This window comes from Octopus bimaculoides, chromosome 2, assembly GCF_001194135.2.
Source record: "Octopus bimaculoides isolate UCB-OBI-ISO-001 chromosome 2, ASM119413v2, whole genome shotgun sequence".
In the NCBI taxonomy this organism is placed as follows: domain Eukaryota; kingdom Metazoa; phylum Mollusca; class Cephalopoda; order Octopoda; family Octopodidae; genus Octopus; species Octopus bimaculoides.
The window spans coordinates 1,897,939-1,904,498 of NC_068982.1; the positions used below are offsets into that span (position 1 = coordinate 1,897,939).

At 36.4% G+C, this 6,560-nt stretch overlaps 1 protein-coding gene across 6 annotated transcripts in view; it reads left to right on the forward strand.

The window, feature by feature from the left end:
- The window catches only part of LOC106868307 (class A basic helix-loop-helix protein 15), a 307,893-nt gene that overhangs the window by 42,322 nt on the left and 259,011 nt on the right, over positions 1 to 6,560 (forward strand). For 2 of the 6 annotated variants that reach the window (XM_052975331.1, XM_052975327.1), the window contains exon 1: positions 3,778 to 4,026. The exons of 2 other annotated variants lie outside the window; for them this stretch is intronic. The gene's annotated coding sequence lies outside the window, so the exon portion shown is untranslated. Of the gene's footprint in view, positions 1 to 3,396; positions 3,753 to 3,777; positions 4,027 to 6,560 lie in introns of those variants that run through there. 2 more of the 6 variants (XM_052975317.1, XM_052975338.1) reach the window with 2 other exon arrangements.

Below are 6,560 nucleotides of genomic sequence, written 5' to 3' on the forward strand. Positions count from 1 at the left end.
AGGAGTGGATGTGTGGTAAGTAGCTTGCTTACCAACCACATGGTTCCGGGTTCATATAACCTCAGGCCGACCAAAGCCTTGTGAGTGGATTTGGTAGACGGACTGAAAGAAGCCCGCCGTATATATATGTGTATGTGTGCGTATATGTTTGTGGGTCTGTGTTTGTCCTTCAACATCGCTTGACAACCGGTGGTGGTGTGTTTACGTCCCCGTAATCTAGAAAGAATAAGTCCTGGGGTCGATTTGTTCGACTAAAGGCGGTGCTTCAGCATGGCCGCAGTCAAATGACTGAAACAAATAGAACACACACACACACACACACACACACACACACACACACACACACACACATATATATGAGATGTAATACAAACACACACAAACTGATACTGACAAGTAAAAGAGTATACGTTTGGCAGATCGTCAGTAAGGAGAGACACAAAAAAGAAAGAAGAAAGCAAAGGACTACTGATGAGGTCACAGAGGTGTGAGGATAGAAATCTGGCCGAAATACAATTCATATGAAATATAGGTGAAGCTCGCGAACACCGAATAAATAGTGCGTGTGTTTTCATTGGTTAATGAAAACATTAACCAATAACCATCCCTAAATACAACGTATATATATATATATATATATGTGTGTGTGTGTGTGTGTGATTATCCCTCCACCATCGCATGACAACCGATGTTGGTGTGTTTACATCCCCCTAACCTGGTGGTTCGGCAAAAGAGCCCGATAAAATAAGTACTAGGCTTAAAAAGAATAACTCCTGGGGTCGATTTGTTCGACTAAAGGTGGTGATCCAGCATGGCCGCAGTGAAATGATTGAAACAAGTAAACGTATAATTGAATATACGTATGTATATGTGTAGGTGTGTATGTACTATCGTAGACACATTTTTGTCACCTTGGTAATCTACACATGGTGTATACATAACGTAAACAAATACACCCCCCCCACACACACACAGAGTAAGAAATATCGATATTCACTTCACCCACGTGATTATAATGGCAATATCTACGAGGCAAGACCGAATTTATTGGATAGGTACTCTTAGTAGTTCAGCAGATGCTATACAAATACCAAGACCAAACAAGACTCTGAATTATGTCCAAATCAATCAGGAAGTGTTCAATGCAGGATAAAAGAGGAAAAGGATTAAATTTGATATTTCCCTATCAGCTTTGACGGAATAGTGTAATGATGGTTCATAGTCACTTAATGCGTCACTTTGGGATCACTGTCAGCAATGATGCATCAAACGATGTTCATATTGCCAAGGTGATAAAAATGTGTAGGCGACACGTGGGATGTTGTCTAGAATCATTTAGAACGGGATTCAAACCATGTTGGCCATGTGGAGTACAATCTTCTAGATTATCGTTATCTGTTTTGGTCATCACACCCAGTTACAATTCAGAAAGCGAAGCAGTCCAATTCAACGGAAATATTGGAATCATACACCAGATGAAGACTTACTGGGTAAATTTTTACTCTTTGAAAGAAGTAAAGGAAAATTATGAAAATATTCATATATTTTTGGAGAATATTGGAAGGGGTAGAAAAATTTGACATCAAGAGTAATGCTAAAACCCGAAGAGAGGGACTAAATGACACTCGGTCGGTTCCGGAAATAATCGAGTTTACTAGTACAGAGACTTCACAGTTTTTGTTTTATTTATTTAATCAACTCACGCAGAATGAAGAGCAAAAACGTACCTGGCCAGGGTTTGAAGTTTAAATGTTAAGGCTACCATGTATATTTCGAAATTCTATTCATGACTGATTTGAAATAAGCTTATTCTTAAGGTACTTTGGTTTGAATGGAGTATTTTCCTTATCATATTAGAGGGGAAATAAAATTTAGAGCAAAGTGTGTGATGTTTTTGACGGAGTTAAGTATAGAAAAGGTAACGTTAGAATTATTGATTTTATTATCTTTCAAATTCCACATGAAGTTTGAGAAAGCGGTAACGTTTTATTGTTGAAATGAACGGTGGGAACCGTTTTACATAACGACTTTTGAATTTGCCCTTGCACCAGCGACTGTTACTGTAGTTTTGTCGATTAGCAATTTAGCTTTTCTCATACGCACACGCAGGCACGCACGCAGGCACGCACGCGCGCGCACCCCGACACCCACATACAAAACGCATGCATAGATGCATTCGCATTTAGATGCACGAATTGGGGCAGGCATACATGTGTGACACTATCCTGCGGCACAGAAATCTTCGATATGAAATCCCGTATGACCTATACTTTGGTTGTGAAAGGAGTTTCTTTGATGGGAACAATGTCATTGTCCGTTGGTTATGCCTGTCTATATATTTGCTTGCATCTGTGTCTCTGATGAATGGGGGTCAAGTTGTGTCACCCTAAAAATAAAACAGTTACTTGTGATCCTTTACATTAAAAGTAGAATAAAAAACTACGGTGTCAACATGGATGAATAAAGCTTTGCAGGCCCAAAATGAGAAATTTCGACCTACGATTGGAGCTAGTACAAAGATATTTGTAAAAAAACCCTGAAATGAACAATAATTATTTGTACCGAAAACTATGTTCAATATTCTTCGTCGCTACATATAATACCGTTAGTATGAAGCGGGGGTGTAAATACAAATACTGAATAAACATTAATTGAGGGGGAAAAGCCACGATGAAGTGTGTGGGTGGCAGATATAGATGTGTCCGATTGTGTGCGCGCGTGCGTGAACTTACGTGTGTTAAAAAATATCGAGTGCCGAAGAACACTATTATAGCAGCTGCGTACAAATGCTACGCTATGTACAGGTGGCAACATGTATATATATCTATAAATGGAGATATAATATATATGCGTGTGTGTGTGTGTGTGTGTGTGTGTGTGTGTGTGTGTGTGTGTGTGTGTGTGTGTGTGTTTGTGTGTGTATATGTATACGTATCTTTATATTATATGTATGTATGTATGGATGTATCTATCTATCTATCTATATATATTATATAGTATATACATATATTCTTTTGTATATATATAATATTATGCACATGCTTGTGTGCTTCTTCTTATAAATGTGTGTGTGTGTGTTTGAGATTGCGTGTGTTTTCATTTACATATTCATAAACATTATGTACGTGGTGAGCATTTCAAATCTCCTTTAGCCACCGACCGAACGTTCACAAGGTAGAAGTATTCAACTACTAATATTCATAGTTCCCATATCCAACAACACATTCACACACATATAACACAAGCTAATACATACACCGTACATCAATCCCAAATATACACCAACATATCCAAATATTTAAATTCTTTGCTTGTCTGTAGGAAAATTGTAAATTACATTGCTTGTTTATTTAAGAGTTATTCACATTGTTGATATTGTTTTTTCATTCTCTCCATTAATATAGAAGATATCAACTTCACTTTGCAAATTCATTTGAAAGATTAATCACTCATAAGAAGTGATTCAGTCAGTCCTTTGTTTTCTTCGTATTTTTTCATTCTTCTGCTTTATCTTTTCTTACGTTCTGATGACTGAATAGCTAACGTAAGTGGCATTACATGTGCGGTGTATTTACCGAAAAAACTTTCGCAATCGCATGCTGACTACGAATGCAATCTATGATCGGGACATGCGCAGTAGAAGAGAGCGAGAGATACTGAAGTTGGAGAGAGAGAGAAAGAAAAAGAGAGAGAGAGAAACCGGGGGACCGAGATGGAATAAAAGAAAGCATATGAATTGAAACGAGGCAAAGGTAAGGGATAGTTGTGAGAGCGAGAGAGAGAGAGAGAGAAATGGAGAGAAAGATAAATGAGATGGAGGAGGAGTCAAAGGAGGAAAAGACCTGAAGCTTCTTCCTCCTACGTAAAATTAATTGTCGTCTGCATTCGCTTTCACAATTTTACTTTCACAGTTTTGGTCCGATTAATAGACTGCAATTAGAAATGTGATTGATGTAAGACAGGGGTCATTAACACCGACTCCGGTTAACCCAACTAAAATACAGGTATATCCAAATGAAATTTATGGTAAGAAGAAATTTTCTCCTTCGGTTCTTCGTTGAATTTCGCTTCAAATTTTGTTCATGTTTTCCTTGTAATGTCCGGTTGTCTAATCTTTCTTTCATTTTAAACTCCAACATCCACATTTCTCTAACATTCACTACTCTTCTTTCAATTTACAGAAATTAAAAAAAAGTTATATCTGTGAGTTCAAACTAATACATACACATATGTATGTGAACAGACACAAACCCGCACTAGAAGCAGGTTTATATATATATATATATATATAGAATACAGGTTTATGTATTTGTTTTGCAAAAAAAAAAAAAACCCCGATATATATATGTTATATATACACATCCACACAGCATATATGCATGGATATATATATGTATATATATCTATTTATTTACCTAGCTATCTATCTATATATTTATATACATGTATGTATATATATGTATATATATGTATATATATATATTTATATGTATATATATGTGTGTATCTATCTATTTATTTATCTATCTACCTATCTATATATATGTATATATAAAATGTATAAATAATTATGTTTGTGTGTTTTAAAAGCATCGTGGTACATAACACTGAACTTCAAAAATACAGTCTTATTACATTGAAAACCGCGATATATTTACTTTAACATTATTGTTATATTAAAACAATATTTTTTACACCAGTCATTTTTTTACCAACCAGTCTCTCTGAAAGATACGATCTGGAGTTATGGATAATTCATTACAACTATTATATGGCATCTATCAATCAATGTAGTTATTTGTCAATCTCTGAAATTTTTTCTCACTCAAAATTTCTAAATCTCTCTTTCTTTCTATATTTCCCTTCTCTCTCTCTCTCCACACACACACACACACACACACACACACACACACACAAACGACCATACATACACACATATATATATCTATATCCTATGTATTATACGCTCACGTGCACGTAATCATAAACATATTAATGGTATACATGTATATAACTCCATATATATATCAATATTAACATATATGTGTGTTTGTATACCGACTCACATACACAAATGTACACACGCACACATACATATAGAGACACATACACGCACATTGTAAAGCGTGTATGTCTTTATGTGTCGGGAAAAATCTTGACCTGAAAATGGTTGTTCTAAATGTTATGCTGAAAGTACACTAAAACGGATGTTATGGGCACCACGTATCCTATGCTTACCAGGCAAACCAGATCATTCTTAGTTGCAGTCTCTTGGTTGTATATAGCAGAACATCTCACACGTACAGACACACGCTTTCTTTCTAGTGCTGAAACACACATGCACATCCGCGTACACAGGTACTTTCACACACATACACTTTATAAGCAGTCATGTCTTGTTTTCTTCACACACACACACACACAGTCATGCTGAACACGCACACATACATTTCTTTCAACAGGTGGGCATGTTTGTAAATATTACGCATCTAATTTTAACTATTGTATATTAATGTGGGTAAAATTGGATTAAAATTTCCAGAAATATTCCAAATTATTCGTCTTTACTTTTCGGTAGAGGCATAATGAGCCAGGGGTCAGAAAGGTACACTTGAATAGAGTCGTCTTCATGAAATGTATTCATGTAGACCAAGTTACACGTAGTTCACACCAATCCGGACTGGATAGTTTAAATGACCCGGCTCTTCTCACACGGACACATCTCATTAGGTAGGTACAAATCTTTGAAGTCCTGTGCTGTTGGGACCTACAAACAAGTTACGGTATTGCATATGTACGCATACAAACATGCCCAAATATATGTGCGTAAGTATGTATACACACACACACACACACACACACACACACACACACACACAGTGAGGATCGCGCACGCACACACACCTGAAAATAAAGATAGTGAAGGATCAGCACATTAAATGTTACTAAATGACGATAAAATTATTTCATTGAAATCTAACTTGGAGCGATACTACAAATTAGTATGAGAGGCTATGGTGATTTTAAGTGATGTTATTAAAATACTGGTGAAGAATAATATTCTGAGACGGATTCCTGTCAGAATTGATCTTTGAACACAAAGTAACTAAATTCACTAAATTAATTTGTTCGTTTTTATTTTCATTTGTTTCCATCTTTCCCGTGCCTCTCTTTCTCTGATAATTTCAAGAAGGTGGCGTAAGGCCGAAAACGTCGGGGTGGCATCCCTTTGATAACTACTGCGCTTTGATATTTTACTGTCGCCGCTTTATAACTGGTTAATAACAAAATAATAATAATAATAATAATAACAATACATGGCAGGTTGTGGTTTTATTTGTTTCAGTGATGGATTAGGTCAGCGTCTTGAAAAGGTTTGGCCGATACGTTTTAGTCGAACCCCGATAATCCAGCTTGAAACTTTCATGGGTGTATAACTTGTTCACTTTTTGATACAGCACCGGCTGGTTTTATGCCGGCAGCCTTGGGCCAGACACTTAAATATTAGCACGCACAATTCACACACACTCGCACTCACAATCACATACACACACACACAC